We start from the raw sequence: 17,493 nt of genomic DNA, 5'->3' as shown, positions 1-17,493 counted from the left end.
TCCACAGATCCAGCTTTACAGAAGGTACTAGAAGGAAAACTCCATCCCAAAGGGTCAAGCTACAACCAAAACTACTCAGGAAATAGATAACTATACCATGGCAAAAACACAACTACACAAACGCTCGACGGGAACCAACATCAAAATTAAGACTCTTAACAGTAACTGGTCATTAATATCTCTCAACATCAATGGTCTCAATTCTCCAATAAAAAGACACAGACTAACTGAATGGGTGCATAAACAGGATCCAACATTCTTCTGCATTCAAGAAACACATCTCACCCATAATGATAGGCATTACCTCAGGATAAAAGGTTGGAAAAAAATATTCCAAGCAAATGGGCACAAGAAGCAAGCAGGCGTAGCCATTTTAATATCGAACAAAATAGACTTTCAACCAAAATTAATCAAAAGGGACGAGGACGGACACTTCATACTCATCAAAGGTAAAGTCAACCAAGACCTTATATTTTAACAAGATTCCAAACTAGTTGTTCATTTTCTGAATTTTTACCATTTTCTGGCATTTGCTCCCAGGTAACTTGGAAAGCTAGTGAGGGTGGTCACCTTTCCTCAATTTTACTGAGAGCTGGTGCCACAGCTTCAATGGGCTGTCTATCTTGATCCTCAATTTCATTAAGTGCCATGGTTTATACAACTTTACAATTAAGCACTTCATCTGTCTCAAGTCTATGAAGCCTTTGTATTTTCATAGCTAATTTTTCTTGTTGTTCAACTATTTTTTCTTATACAGTTATTTTTCAATCTTTTTGAGAGGAAATATATAAATATTGAAACTGAAAGTAAGGAAGTACAGTCTATCCAGATAAGACCTGATAGGCTGTGGTCAGTGGTCAGATGGTGGGGGGGAAGGGTGCCTCCTATCAGAGGTCTAGGAGAGGGGAATAGGGTGAAAGAGGGAGGGAGTGTGGGCATGAGAAGGCACAAGCAAAGGAATAACAATAGGGATGTAAATGAATAAATTATAATAAATAAAAAAGAAAGTAAGGAGGAGTTTACTCCAGTGGTCACAGTTGCAATAAACACTGCAATGGCTTTTTGTAGGTAATGTTCCTACCCCTTCAAGTTCTACCATTGCTATTAAGGTATCTGGAATGGGTTTTCCCATTTTTCAATCTAGGAAAAGTCTATCTATATAATTAAATTTATCTTTTGGAGTGGCTTACTGTGATACTCTGTCTCAGAGGCTCCTGTGGCTCTGAGTTTCCCAAGTTTCTTTGGGCTTCCAAGTGAATGTGAAGAACTATTGTATCTTCTGGTGATGACTTCAGTAAAATTCTCCACTCTGGTTTTCTGTCAGATGTCTCCTGTTCCCTGAGATATTTCTGTCATATCTCTGCTTTCTCCAACATAGGTGGGCTTTCTCCTTCTCCAATCATGTTAGGTTTTCCTTCCAACCAAACTGGGCACCAGATGTAAATGTTTTTATTTCCCCAGATAGGGAAATGAGATAAGAGATATTTCCCAACCTTTCTAGCTTTTTCTGAACTTTCATTAGCTTGTTCAACTCAACTGCTCTGACCCAAACATCTCTCGAAGATGACTGATTCACACTGGCTTCTCTTGGCTTCTGATTGAATGGCTTTCCCTGCTCTCAAAACTAATCATGGAAACATGTGTTTTATCTTCTGGCACCTTCTCTTCTCTGGCTAGTTCTCTTTTCTCTTGTGTCTAGCTTGTTCTCTGTATAATCTGTCTCTGCAAAACTGTCCCAGTAAAATTATCTCAGTAAAAAACTTCTCTTTCTCTCCCTGAACCTCTCTTTCCTGTCCTATTCTCATTAGAGTTGGATGTATCTTATCTCTGGCTCATTCTGTTAAGTTTTTCTCTGATTGATCACTTTGTTTGCCCCTTAATTAGATGTTATTTTCAAACTATGAACTAACCTTATGTTCATAGGATTAAAGGTGTGTCTGTAAGTCCAGCCACATCATACTGTAACCCAGAGTTTGTCTACCTTCCAGCCATATCACATCAACCTAGAAAGTTTTTCCATGCCCTATCTTGCCAGAGCAGCCATGTTGCTAGATTAAAATTCCTTTACATCATCCAGTAGCAAAATTTGTTTGGAAACGTTTTATCTTAGTTCTATTGAATTTTCACAGAACCTTCTGTGGCATTTTGCTTTATTTTCAGTAATTTTTCCCATTTAGGAAAGAGAGGAACTAGAGAAATTTGGTTTTCGCCATAGAATGTTATGAAAGAAGCACAGATCACTGTTTGAACCTGGGATGGGCTTCCTGTTTCCTTAATGTAAGTATTCAAGTCTCTTGGGTTGAGCACTGGAAGCCTACAGGTGAAGAAGGGTATGTGTTTTTACTTGAAAATTTTTATGGTTAAGAGAATATTATAAACTGGTATCTGAAGTTTTCCTGTCATGTGGGTATAAATAAGTCATTGCTTTCCTGGGTAGATGACAGTATTTATTGTGGTAACTTCTGTGCTTCTTTGCCCCTAATCAAGAGTGTCCTTCTACAAAAGATTACTTTTGCAGCTAGAAGATGAGATTTTTTTCTTATATGTAATATTTCTGTACTTATCAGTTTCAAGCAACTTGAATGTTTTTTATTTGTTTGTATCTCATAATTCAGTAGCTGCTAATAAAGTTCCAATGTCCTGCTAAAAAAAAATTGAGTTGAAATTAATGAAAAGAACTATATAAAGCATCAACAAAATGAAGATTGCCTAATAGATGAATGAAAATGTTTTATAAAGTATTAGCAAAAAATAGATGTGAGATGCATTAACAAAATTAGGAAAAAATGAGATAGTACAACACAAACACTGAAATTCAGAGGATCACTAGAAGATGTTTTTAAAACACGTACTTTGATGACAGTTTAATCAGAAAAATCTATGAACTATGGCTTACTAAAATTGAAGCAGGGAGATATTTTAAAAGGAAAGGAGTAAAAATATCATTATTTGAAGATGGTTTATAATATACGTAATGACCCCCAAAATTTCAATAGAGAACTCCTACAGCTGATAAACAACTTCATCGAAGTGGCTGGATACAAGATTAATTGAAAAATATCAGTAGCCCTCCTTCATATAAATGACAAATGGACAGAGAAAAAATTAAGGAACCTATGCCCTACACAATAGCCAAAAATAATATAAACTATCTTGGTTTAACTCTAACCAACCAAGTCAAAACTTCCAGGATAAGAACTTCAAGTCTCTTAAGAGAGAAAGTGAAGTGCTTGCTTCGACAGCACATATACTAAAATTGGAACGATACAAAGAAGATTAGCATGGCTCCTGCGCAAGAATGACATGCAAATTCATGAAGCATTCCATATTTTGTCCACTCCTTGGAATATACCCAGAAGATGCTCCAGCATACAACAAGAACATTTGCTCAACCATGTTCATAGCAGCCAGATCATGGAAACAGCCTAAGTGTCCATCAGTAGAAGAATGGATAAAGAAACTGTGGTACATATACACTATGGAATACTACTCAGCTATTAAAAACAAGGAATTCCCAAAATTAGTGGACAAATGGATTGAGCTAGAAATGATCATAATGAGTGAGTTAACCCAGAAGCAGAAAGATTCAAATGGTATATACTCATTTATATCTGCATACTAACCCAAGGGGCATGTCTCATGAAAGTCTTCACTTACCAGGAAACTGGGACAGAGGGGAGGACATCCTATTGGGACTCTAGATGAGAGAAGCATGGGAGAATGGCAAAGTGGAAGGATCCAGAGGGTCCTAGAAACCTACAAGTAGAACATTATGATAGGCAGATTTGGGCCCAGGGGTCCCACTCAAACTATGGCACCAACCAAGGACAATACAGGCTGGAAACTTCAAACCCCTACCCAGATCTAGCCAATGGACAGGACATTCTCCACAGTTGAGTGGAGAGTGGGATATGACTTTCACATGAACTCTGGTGCCTCATATTTGACCATGTCCCCTGGAGGGGGAGACCTGGTGGCACTCAGAGGAAAGATAGCAGGCTACTAAGAAAAAACTTGATACCCTATGAGTATATAAAGGGGGAAGAAGTCCCCCTTAGGCACAGTCATAGGGGAGGGGAATAAAGGGAAAATGGGAGGGAGGGAAGAATGGGAGGTTACAAGGGATGGGATAACCATTGAGATGTAACAAGAATAAATTAATTAAAAAACTGAAAAAAAAAGAAAGAAAGTGAAGAAGATATCAGAAGATGGCCAGATGTCCCATGCTCATGGGTGGGTAGGATTAACAGTAAAAATGGCCAACTTACCAAAGACTATCTACATACTCAATGCAACCCCCATCAAAATACCAACACAATTCTTTACAGACCTTGAAAGAACAATTCTAAACATCATATGGAAAAACAAAACAAAACCAAAAAACCAGACTAGCTAAAACAATAAAAGAACTTCTGGAGGTATCTCCATTGCTGACATCAAATTATATTACTAAACAATAGTAATAAAAACTGCATGGTACTGACATGGAAATAGACTAGATGATCAATGAAATTGTAACAAAAACCCAGAAATAAACCCACATTTCTACAGAAACTTCATTTTAAACAAAAACAAAAAACAAAAACCATACAATGGTGAAAAAAACAGCATCATCAATAAATGGTGCTAGTCTAAGTGGATATCTACAGATAGAAAAATACAAATAGATCCATATTTGTTTCTCTGCACAAAACTCAAATCCAAATGGATCAAAGACCTCAATATAAAATGATATATACTAAATCTATTAGAAGAGAAAGTAGGGAAGAGCCTTTAAGACATTGACACAAAAGACAACTTCCTGCACAAAACACCAACAGCTCAGGGTCTAAGATCAACAATTAATAAATGGAACTTCTTGAAACTGAAAGGCTTCTGAAAGGACAAGGAAACTGTCAATAGAACAAAATGACAGTCTACAGAGTGGGAAAAGATCCTCACCAATCCTACATTGGACAAATGGCTAATATCCAAAATATATAAAGAACTCAAAATATTAAACATGAGCAAACCAAATATCAACAGAGGAATACTGAATGGCTGAGAAACACTTAAAAGAAATGTTCAGTTTCCTTAGTCATCAGGGAAATGCAAATAAGAGCAACTCTGAGATTCCATCTTATACCCAAAAGTTTGGCTAACATCCAACACTTAAGTGACGTCACATTCTGGCAAGGATGAGGAAAAAGGAGAACACTCCTCAATTGATGGTGGGAGTGCAAACTTGTATAAACACTTTGGAAATCAATCTGGCACTTTCTCAGAAAATAGGGAATATCTCTACCTCAAGACTCAGCTATACCTCTCATATATATATATATATCTGAAAGACGTTCTTAGCAACTTTATTCATAATAGCCAGAATCTGGAAACAACATTTCCTTCAGCCAAAAATGAATAAAGATATGGTGGTACATTTACACAATGGAATACTACTCAGCTATTAAAAACAGCAAAATCATGAAAATTTCAGGCAAATCAAAGGAACGAGAAAGGATCATTCTGAATTAAGTAACCCAGCCCTAGAAAGACATACATGGTATGTACTCACATAAGCAAATTTTAGCCATATTGTGCAAGATAAACATACTATAATTCACAGAATCAAAATTGATAATAAGCACAGAAGATCCAAGGGAGGATGCTTAAATCTCACTCAGAAGGGAAAATATAATAGGCAGAGATCATGGTAGAAGAGAGGGAACAAGGTAGAAAATGAAACACAGAGAGATATAAGAGTGGAGGCGAGACCTGGGGAGAGTCAGTTGGAAGGAGGACAAAAAAACCTGTAGAGAAATAGAAAATGTGGGTGAGGTTATCTCTGTGACAAACTGGAGAACTAAGTCAGGATAGGCTCTCAGGGGTGATGGGGATATGACAGGGACTCTAGAAGAGACTCCTAGTAGCTGGGTCCATATTGACTGAAGAGGTCACTCTCTAACCAGACATGTCTCCTGGTAGAGGAGAGAGGGAAACCTTTGACTCAAAATTCACCCCACCTACAAGATGTGCCTAAATGATAGAGGAGATATAGCAGAGATTGAAGGAAGGTCCAAGCAATGCCTGCCCCAACTCAAGACCCACCCCATGGGAGAGAACTAACCCCTGACATTATAACAATACTCCGTTACGCTCCCAGGAGGCAAGCAAAGTTATTATTGATGGACTCCACCCAGCAGCACCTCAAAACAGATGCTGAGACTCACTGCCTCACTTTGGGTGATATGTAGGTTGCCTTGTGGAAAAATGATAGGAAGGAGGAAAGGAACTGGAGGTAACAGGAACCTCACAAGAAGAACAACAGAGCCAATTAACCTGGACACAGAGAAACAGGCTGAAAATGAAGCACTGACCAAAGACTTTGCACAGACTAGACCTAGTCCCCCTACAAAGATGTAGCTCATGAGCATCTCAGATTTAATGTGGATGCCCTAGTAAGGGAAGCAGGGTCTCTCTATGACATGGACTTTCTTGCCAGCCTTTCAATTCTCCCAGGTGGGACTGCCTTGCCAGGCCACAGGGGAAAAGGACATGCTCAGTCCTGATATGTCTTGATAAGCTGGGGTGGATGTGAAGGGGATCCTCCCTTTTCTGAGGAATAGGACAGGAGAAGATAGAAGAGGGAGGAAAGGTGTGATGGGGGGTATGTGGCTATGACCAGAACATAAAGTAAGTAAGTAAGTAAGTAAGCAAGTAAGTAAGTAAGTAAGTAAATGTTAGGCAAAACAAAAAGAAGGAAAAGAACTAAAGAAATTGACACAGATACAGAGAACCACTTATTCACACACTCAGAAATCCCATAAAACCACAAAACTGGAAGTAGAAGTGTATACACAAAATCCATAAGGTAAACAATAAATAAAAATAAAACTTAGAAAAGCCATGAAAATATTATGAGACAAGGGACCTCCAAAATGCCTTTCAGTTGGTTTTCTGTGGTCCATCTATTGCTGGGCATTGGGCCTGCCCTTAAAGGTAGTTTTTTCTGCCTGCTAACCCAAAGGCCAATACTGTCAGTTAAAAGGTAGGCTAACTTCAGATCTCCACCTCTCCTTCTCTTCTCCAATTCTAATTCTCCCCAACCCCCACTGTATCATCCTCAGCTCTGTAACTGAAAACCCATGGCGGTCTCCATTTCCCCTCTAACTCAATCTCCAGGAATTACAGAAATCTTCTCCACCTACTTTTCTTCACCCCAGGCAATCCAGTCTCCAACAGCAAGAGGCACTCCCTACTAACACCCACCTGAGCAGAACAGGGGAACAGGTAAGCCAACTAAAGACCTTCACCACTATGCTCTCTCCTTTGAATCCAACCTCCCAGTCTCATCCCTAACTCTGAAAATGAACACCTGATACAGACTTCCTTCCCTGATCATGCCCCCAGGTTCAGTGGTGGATCCCACAGAACTTTGCTTGCTATCTTCGTGCTCCTAACTTACTGCTTTAGCTCAGCCCCCACCTCGATGAGACACCCTCTGCTAACCCAAAGGTCACTCCTGTCAGCAAAACAGGTAGGCTTACTGCAGGTCTTCACCTCGCCTTTTGCCCCTCTAGCCCCAATTCACCCACTCTTATCCCTAACTCTGTACCAGAACACTTGCTGCAGTCTCCATTTTCTCACTATGCTCATTCCAAATGGATCACTAGGCTCTTCTCCAACCTTGCTTTTTCCAGTTCATCCTATTATCCCAGGCTCCAACACAGCAGGCACTTCCTGTGCACACACCAGGGAGCAGGCCAGGGAAACAGACCCAATCGCCAAGACTCATCACCAACATTACAGCAGATTTTTGAGGTGACCTCTCTTTGCAAGCTACTCCTATTCCAAGAGACTAAATAAGCACAAGCTGGTTGAGCACTATACTCTCCTTCTTCCTGTAAACATATCCACAGGCCTAGATTATCTGCACCCCTAATTTTCATCTTCCAATACAAAGAAACATATTTTGCCTGGAAACCACAGGAGCAACACATATCAGGTCCAAAGAAAATTTCCTACCGGGCAACACACAGCCATTACACTCACCTAAACCCATAGAGGAAACATAAATGAAGGAACAAAACACCCACTTAACAAAGACAAAACTAGAATGTTGCACCTAGACCTATAATCATCACAACCATAGATGTGAAGATGCCAGCATAAAACCACAATCAATAATACCCAGCACAATATGTATCCACTAGATCCCAGAAACTTGATCACAGCAGGCCCTAAATAATCCAACATAGCTAAAGCACAAGAAAAATGCCATGAAAACAACTAATATTAAGATGAATGAGTTCCTTTAAAAGAAAATGAATAAGTCTCTTAAAGCAATCCAGGAAAACACAAACAGTTGAAGAAAACTGAAAGTGAAGATAGAAGCAATAAAGAAAACACAATTGATAGGATGGTGAAAAGAAAAAAATTAAAAATCTATACAGGAACTACAGAGGCAAACCTTACCAATAGAATATAAGATATGGAAGAAAAAAATCTCAGTTGTTGAAGACAATATAGAAGAAATGGATGCATTACTTAAAGAATATGTTAAATATAAAAAGCTCCTGATAGAAAACATCTAAGAAATCTGGGACACTATGAAAAGACCAACTCAAGAATAGTAGGAATAGAAGAAGGAGAAAAATCCTAGCTCAAAGGCCCAGAATATTTTCAATAAAAGCATAAAAGAAAATTCCTAACTTAAAGAAAGAGATACCTAAAATATACAAGAAGCATACAGAATAGATTAGATTAGAAAAGAAAGTCCCATCATAACATAATAATTAAAACAATAAACATGCCAAATTAAAAGAAGAATATTAAAAACTACAAGGGAAAAAGGCAAAGTAACATATAAAAGCATACCTATTCAACTTATACCTGACTTTTCAATGGAGACCCTAAAAGCCAGAAGGGTCTGGGTAGATGTGCTGCAGACTAAGAGACTTTAGATGCCAGCCCATTGTATGATACCTAGAAAAACATTTAATCACTATAGATGGAGAAACCAAGATATCCCAAGATAAAGCTGAACTTAAACAACTTTATCTACAAATACAGCCCTACAAAATTACTAGAAGGAAAATCCAACTTAAGGAGGTTAACTCCAACCGTGAAAACATAGTAAATAAATAACTTCTGACCAACATCAAAAGAAGTACACACACACACACACACACACACACACACACACACACACACAATTATACATAGACCACCATTAATGCCACCACCAAAAAGAAAAGAAAGAAACCAGGAATCAATAAGCATCATTCATTTATAGCTCTCAATATAAATGGTCTTAATTCCCTAATAAAAATGATACAGACTAACATAATGTAATTGAAAACAGAAAGCATCATTTTGTTGTATCCAAGAAATACCTCAACATCAAGGATGGGCTTTAGAGTAAAGGGTTGGAAAAATATATTGCAAGCAAATGTATGTAAGAAGCAAGCTGGTGTGGCCATTTTAATACATACCAAAATAATACAAAAAAACTAATCAGAAATGATAGGGAAGGACTTACTCATCACAGGAAAATCTACCAAGAGGACATTTGGATTCCTGAAATCTATACCCCAAAGACAAGGGCATCAACGTTTGTAAAAGAAACACAACTAGAGCTTAAATCACACATTGATATTCACACACTGATAGTGGGAGACTTTGATATCACACTTAGCAATAGACAGATCATCCAGACAAAAAACTAAACAGAAATGCTGGAGCTAGCTGAAGTTATGAACCAAATGGGCCTAACAGATATTTCCAGAATATTTAACCCAAACACAAAAGAATATACTTTATGTTGTTGTTGTTGTTATTTTAACAAAATCACAATAGCTGGATTTTACCAAAGAAGACTCCAAGCCAGATGCTGGGGTGAAAGCCTTCTAGCTTCATGAGGCAAAGAATCTACCCAGCTGGCCTTCTTCCTCAGCAAACCTCCCCAAAGGCTCTTCTTCTCCATGCCATCTCAAGGACCCTCAAACTGAGTATACCTCCCTTCTACTTCCTGTGTGTCTCTCTATCCATCCTTCTAACTTCCTCTTACTCGCTCTGGTTTTGTTTTACTTTGTTCACTCCATATCAATAGATTACTTGCTCTGCCACTTGACCTATGGTTGACTTTATTTAGTTTTGTTTACAATATTTAAGTAAAAAGCTCTTGGAGTAAAGGTCTATGCTACAGCTGAGCCATACCACAAATAAAAACATGGTTTTTTTTTTCAGTAAATAACACAATCTCGGGGTTCACAGTGTGAACAAATATCCTGCAACATATGCTTTCTTCACTTGCACCTTATAATTTTTTTTTTTTTTACCAAACAGACCAACTACTTGGACACAAAAGAAGTCTCAACAGATGTAATAAATATGAAATAAATCCCTGCATCCTATCAGACAACTATGGGTTAAAACATCAACAACAGAAAGTTTACAAACTTTTGGAAAATGATCAAGAGTACGCTTTTCCAGTACTGTCTACCTGCATGCTGCCATGCTCCCTGCCATGAGGATAATGAACTAAACTTCTGAAGTGTAAGCAAGATCCAATTAAATGTTGTTGCAATGGGCATATTGCCTATTAGCAACAGTAGAATACTCACTAAGATAAGTGGTATAGGTTAGTCATTAAGAACTTACTGAATTCTAGAGCTGATAAACGAGTTTTCAACCTTACCAACAGTGATTGAAGTTTCCATCTACCCCCACATCCACACCAGAATTTGCTTTTGTTTATTTTGGTGATTTTTGCCATTCCAGGTGTGGAAAGAGAGTATGTCAAATATGTTTTGATTTGAATTTCATGGATTTCTAAAAATACTGAGTATTTTAAAGATATTTCTTAGCTGCTTCTTTTTTCTTTTGAGGGCTCTGTTCAGATTCAAGCCCATTTTTGAATGGATAGTTAGGTGTCTTTTATTTGTTTGTTTTGATTTTCTCTTGCTTGGATTTCTCTACTTGCATAGTTTTATTTGTATTCAACAATGTTCAAACTGACTTTCTTTTTTCTCTTATACAATGCATCTCAACCAGTTTCCCTTCACTCCACTTTCAGAGCCCTCTCTCTCTCTCTCTCTCTCTCTCTCTCTCTCTCAAACACACACACACACACACACACACACACACACACACACACACACACACACACAAACTTTTGCTCTCCCCTGTATCCACTCCTCCTCCATTTCCATTCAGAAAAGAGATTCCTCCCAGGAATATCAAGCAAACATGATGTAACAAGTTACAATAAGACTGGGCACAAACCCACATATAAAAGATAGACAAGGCTATCAAGAATGCACAAGGTAACCCAGAAGAAGGACAAGGGTCTCAAGATCAGGAAAAAGAGTCAGAGATAACCCCACTCCCACTTTTGGAGTTCCACAAGAACACACAGCTACACAACTGTAACATATATGCAGATGACCTAAAGCAGACACAGGCTGAAATCAATAAAAATGAAAGCTAGAAAACAAATCAAAGGATCAATGAAACCAAGAGCTGGTTATATTAGAAAACAAACAAGATAGACAAGCCCTTGGCCAAACTAACTTAAAGGCAAGAGGATGAACATAATAACAGATACAGAGGAAATTCAAAGAATCATTAGGTCATGCTTCAAAAGCCTATATGCCACAAAATTTGAAAATCTACATAATATGGATAATTTTCTTGATAAATTCCACTTACCAAAGTTGAATCAAGATCAGGCAAACAAAAAAAAAAATAGTCCTATATCCCCTAAGGATAGAAATAGTCATCAAAAGTCTTCCAACTAAAAGAACAAAAAACCAAAAACAAACAAACAAATCCCAAGGCCAAATGGAATCAGTGCAGAATTCTACCAGATCTTCAGAAGAACTAATAACAATATTATTCAAACATTTCCACAAAATAAATACAGAATAACCACTACCACTACCAAACTCATTCTATGGAGCCACATTCACCTTAATGCCTAAGCCACACAAAGACCCAGCAAAGAAAGAAAATTTTAGACCAATTTTCCTTATGAAAATTATTGCAAAAATGCTCAATAGTAGAAACAACCCAACCCAAGAACACATAAAAAATCTCATCTATCTTGAGCAAGTAGGCTTGATCACAGGCATGCAAGGGTGGTTTAATATATGGAAATCAGAAAATGTAATCCACCATATAAATAAACTGAAAGGTAAAAACCACATGATCATCTCCTTAGATGCCAAAAAATGCATTTAACAAAACTCAACACCTATTCATGTTTAAAGTCTTGGAGAGAGCAGGAACACAAGGCTTATAACCCAACATAATAAAGGCAATATACAGCAAGCCTACAGCCAGCATCAAATTAAATGGAAAGGAACTTAAATCAATTACACTGAAATCAGGGACAAGACAAGGCTGTCCACTCTCTCCATATCTTTTCAATATAGTACTTGAAGTTCTAGCTAGAGCAATAAGATAACTAAAGGAGACCAAAGGGATACAAATAGGAAAGGAATATGTCAAAGTATCACTCTTCACAGATCATATGATATTATAAATAAGTGACCACAAAAACTCTACCAAGGAACTTCTATAGCTGATAAACACCTTCATCAAAGTGACTGGACACAAAAATCAACTCAAAAAAGTCAGTATCCCTGTAGTAAACAAATGACAAACTGGCTGAGAAAGAAATTAGGGAAACTACACCCTTCACTATAGCCACAAATCATATGAAGTCTCTTGGTGTAAATCTAACCAAGCAAATGAAAGATTTATGTGAAAATAAGTTCTAGCCTCTGAAGAAGGAAATAAAAGAAGATATCAGAAGATGGAAAGATCTCTCATTTTCCTGGATCAGAGGAATCAACATAGGCAAAATGCTCATCTTACCGAAAGCAATCTAAAGACTCAATGCAATTCCCATAAAAATACCTACACAATTCTTTACAGATGTTGAAAGGTCATTTCTCAACTTCATATGGAAAATAAAACAAGAGAGTTAAAACACTCCTGTACAACAAAAAACCTTCAGGAGGAATCTCCATCCTGTATCTCAAGCTGTACAATAGAGCAACAGTAATAAAAACAACATTGTACTGTCATAGAAACAGGCTGATCAATGGAATCAAATCAAAAGCCCAGAAATAAATCCACACTGCTATGCACACTTGATTTTTGTCAAAGAAGCAAGAACTATACAATGGGGAAAGTAACATCTTCAACAAATGGTGCTGGTCTAACTGGATGTCTACATATAGAAAAATGGAAGTAGATCCATACTTATCACCCTGTACAAAACTCAAGTCCAAGTGGATTAAAGACCTCAACAAAAACCACATGCATTACATCTGTTAGAATAAAAAGTGAGGAAAAGTCTTGAACTCTTCACTACAGGAGAAAACTTCCTCAACAGAACACTAATAGCTCAGGGCTCTACAATCAACAATTAACAAATGGGGCTTCATGAAACTGAAAAGTTTTTGTAAGGCAAAGGACAGTGTCAAGAGAACAAAACCAGAGCCTACAGATTGGCAAAAGATATTGACCAACCCTACATCAGACAAAGGGCTAATATCCAAAATATATAAAGAACTCAAGAAATTAAACAGCACCAAAGCAAACGACCCAATTTTTAAAAATTGGGTACAGAGCTAAACAGAGAATACTCAACAGAAGAATGTCAAATGGCTGGAAAACACCTAAAGAAATGTTCAATGTCTTTGGCCATTGTAGAAATGCAAATCAAAATGACTCTGAGATTCCATATTACACTTATCAGAATGACTAAGATCAAAAACCCAAGTGACAGCACATGTTGGCCCAGATGTGGAGAAGTCAAAACAGTCCTCCATTACTGGTGGAAGTGCACACTTTTTTTCTCCTTTATTAATTTATTCTTGTTACATCTCAATGGTTATCCCATCCCTTGTATCCTCCCATTCTTCCCTCCCTCCCATTTTCCCCTTATTCCCCTCCCCTATGACTGTTCCTGAGGGGGATTACCTCCCCCTGTATATGTTCATAGGGTATCAAGTCTCTTCTTGGTAACCTGCTGTCCTTCCTCTGAGTGCCACCAGGTCTCCCCCTCCAGGGGACATGGTCAAAGGTGAGGCACCAGAGTATGTGAGAAAGTAATATCCCACTCTCCACTCTACTGTGGAGAGTGTTCTGTCCATTGTCTAGATCTGGGTAGGGGTTTAAGGTTTACTGCCTGTATTGTCCTTGACTGGTGCCTTAGTATGAGCGAGACCCCTGTGCCCAAATCTGCCTATCATAATGTTCTACTTGTAGGCTTCTAGGACCCTCTGGATCCTTCTACTTTGCTATTCTCCCTTATATCTGCATATTAGCCCAAGGGGCATGTCCCACAAAAGCCTTCACTTACCAGGAAACTGAGACAGAGGGGAGGACATTCTAGTGGGACTCTAGATGAGAGAAGCATGGAAGTGCACACTTATACAACTACTTTGGAATTCAATCTGTTGTTTTCTCTGAATATTAGTAATAGTGCTACCTCAAGACCCAGCTATACCACTCCTGGGCTTATATCCAAAAGACGCTCCACCATACAGAGGCATTTGGTCAACTATGTTTATAGCACCTTTATTCATAATACCCAGAATCTGGAAACAACTTAGATGTTCCTCAACTGAAGATAAAGTAATTGTGGTACATTTAAACAATGGAATACTATTTAGATATTTAAAACAAGGAAATCTTGACATTTGCAGGCAAATGGATGGAACTGGAAGCAGTCATCCTAAGTAAGATAACCCAGACCAAGAAAGACACGCATGGTTTATACTCACTTATTTTTTATTCTTTTTAAAAATTATATTAATTTATTCAGATTACAACTCAATTGTTATCCCATCACTTGTTTCCTCTTATTCCTCCCTCTCTCCCGCTTTCACCCTATTCCCCTCTCCTAGGTCTATGACCGAGGGGGACCTCCTCCCCCACTATATGGCCATAGACTATCAAATATCATCTTGGTATCCTGCTTAGTCATTCTTTGAGTTCCACCAGGCCTCCCCACCAAGGGGAGGTGGTCAAATATGGAGCACCAGAGTTCATGTCAAAGTCAGTCCTCGTTCTCCACATAACTGTGGAGAATGCCCTGTCCATTGGGTAGATCAGAGTAGGGGTTTGATGTTTACTATTGTATTGTTCTTGGTTAATGCAGTAGTTTGAGCAGACCTCCCTGGTGCCCTATCCACCCATCATGATGTTCCTCTTGTAGATTTCTAGGACCCTCTGGGTCCTTCTATTTCCCCATCTCCTATATTTCTCTAGGTAAGCCTTATAAATGGCTATTAGCTCAACATAAATGTCTTCTGGAAGATTCTACCTAGTGGGGAATCTGGACAGATACTGGGACTGGAAGCCAGAGACTACGTGGGGTGCTGAGAGTTAAGAGTGGGTAAGAGTGGGTTGATGGAAGCACCTGAAGGGGTCATGATCTCCATAGGGGGATAATCACAGCTGGGATCTGGACCTAGGGTGCCCTGCACATACTGATGCACCAACCAAGTGTGATGCATTCATAGAGCCTAGATCCCCTGTTCAGATTTAGCTGATGGACAGCTGATTCTGCAAGTGTGGGAGGAACGTTGCTGCTGGGCCTCTGAAGTGCACTCTGGTGCCCACAATTTGATCATTGCCTCTTGGTAGGACATCCTTGTAGGCATACAGAGGAATGAGATGCAGGGTATCCTGATGAAACCTGGTAGGCTGTGGCCAGACAGTGGGTTAAAAGGCCACCTGTCATCAGAGGTCTAGTGAGGGGAATAGGGCAGAAGAGGGAGGGTGGGTGGCAATGGGAAGATAAAAGTGAGGGAATAACAACTGGAATGTACTGCGTGAATAAATTACAATAAATAAAATATATTTTTAAAAAAGATTAAAAGAGATGCTATGAGAATCTTGCAACATGAATTCAGTCTCAGAACCCTTGATAAGTTGAAGAGAACAACCTCACAAGGTTGTTCTCTAATTTCCACAAACATACAAGGACATGTATGTGTATAATCATTATACATATCATCATGTATAATATATACAGATATACATCATTAGTGTCTAAAAAAGTAAAAAAAAAAAAACTTAAACTAATGGAGTGCTAATAACTTGACAGCCAATTCATACCTGCCAACATCATATATAACTTCACATATCAGACTGTAATTCATCCAGCAAGTGATGAAAATTGACTGCAAATTTAACACAACCTTGTCATGCTCTATGGAACTGCATTCACAGCATAACTGTTGTTCTAGTCATATCTCACCCTGTCCAGCATAGAGCCACTTGTAAATATGAAACAATTTTATTCGCTTACAAGAAATGCACATAGTATATAGTAGATTTATAAGGCTATCAGAAAACTTCTCCTCGGTCAATGAATAATTTGGAAAAAATGAACTGTTTTCAATTCTGAAATGACCAATAAGAATGTCTTTATAGGTTCACAAATAAGTAGCCCTTGGTATCTTTCTTAACAGAGAAATTCCTGAGAGATGTCCATAATAATTATTTTCATGGTCCTCATGTTGCCCAGAATACAGAAGAAGTCAATTCATCTATGGGAACAACTTGATGAGAAGAAGATCATCACCCAGTTAGTGATAAGTATAAGCAGCACCTGGACAACATTATACAAGAATTCCCTATGTGTTAACCAGGAAAAATATTGTTTGTTCATAGAGTGCATAGCAAATAAGGTAATTTTCCACTCAGAGATAGGAGGAAATGATCAAGTGAGTGGGAAGAGGCAAAACTCTTTTTCTTTTCAGAAATCAGATCAAGCAGTCCTACAAGCAAACACTGAAGAGTCTGAGGATAAAGGAGAGTACAATTCAGTCATAAGGATCTACTCATAGGAGTATCTATTCATTTATATAATTCTGACTGTGTCAACAATACTTACCAAAATACAAATATTGACACTATTACAGGCTTAGAATTTTGATACAAAGTAATCTACATGGAAAAAAAATCTCTTATCAGAGCCAAAAATAGATACTTGTTTTAAAGGTAAAAGGAAAAAAAAAAGAACTAGAGGAAAACATAAAGGTAAAAGGATAATTTGGTGTGCTTTCCTTCATTTTTTTTATATTATTGATCTAAAAGCCAAAGTTAATACTTTCTATGAGAGCAGATACCAAGCTAAAAGATGAAATTCCAGATGAAGTAATAGAACTTCTACTGAATCTGTGCATTACAAAGTAAGTATGGCACTACTGAGAAGCAAAGGATGCGTGAAGCGGTTGTCAGGTGTCTAGGAAACAGGCAGCGTGGCTGATATGTCTTCTCCATGTACAAATCTCATAGTTACTGAACAGGTGTATGTCGACTTAGAAGAAATGGAAGCATAAAGGATTTTATATACATGGTTGTGAGCCTAGCCTTTAATGCCTGAGCCATCTCTCCAGCCGGAATAAAAGATTTTAAAGAAAAGTGATTTATAAGTTTACATGCACACCATACACACAGTCTTAATATGTTCAGCTGAACAATCAAATT

This window comes from Acomys minous (genome assembly GCF_964271855.1).
Source record: "Acomys minous genome assembly, chromosome: 3".
Classification (NCBI taxonomy): domain Eukaryota; kingdom Metazoa; phylum Chordata; class Mammalia; order Rodentia; family Muridae; genus Acomys; species Acomys minous.
Note: the sequence above shows the minus strand (reverse complement) of the source record.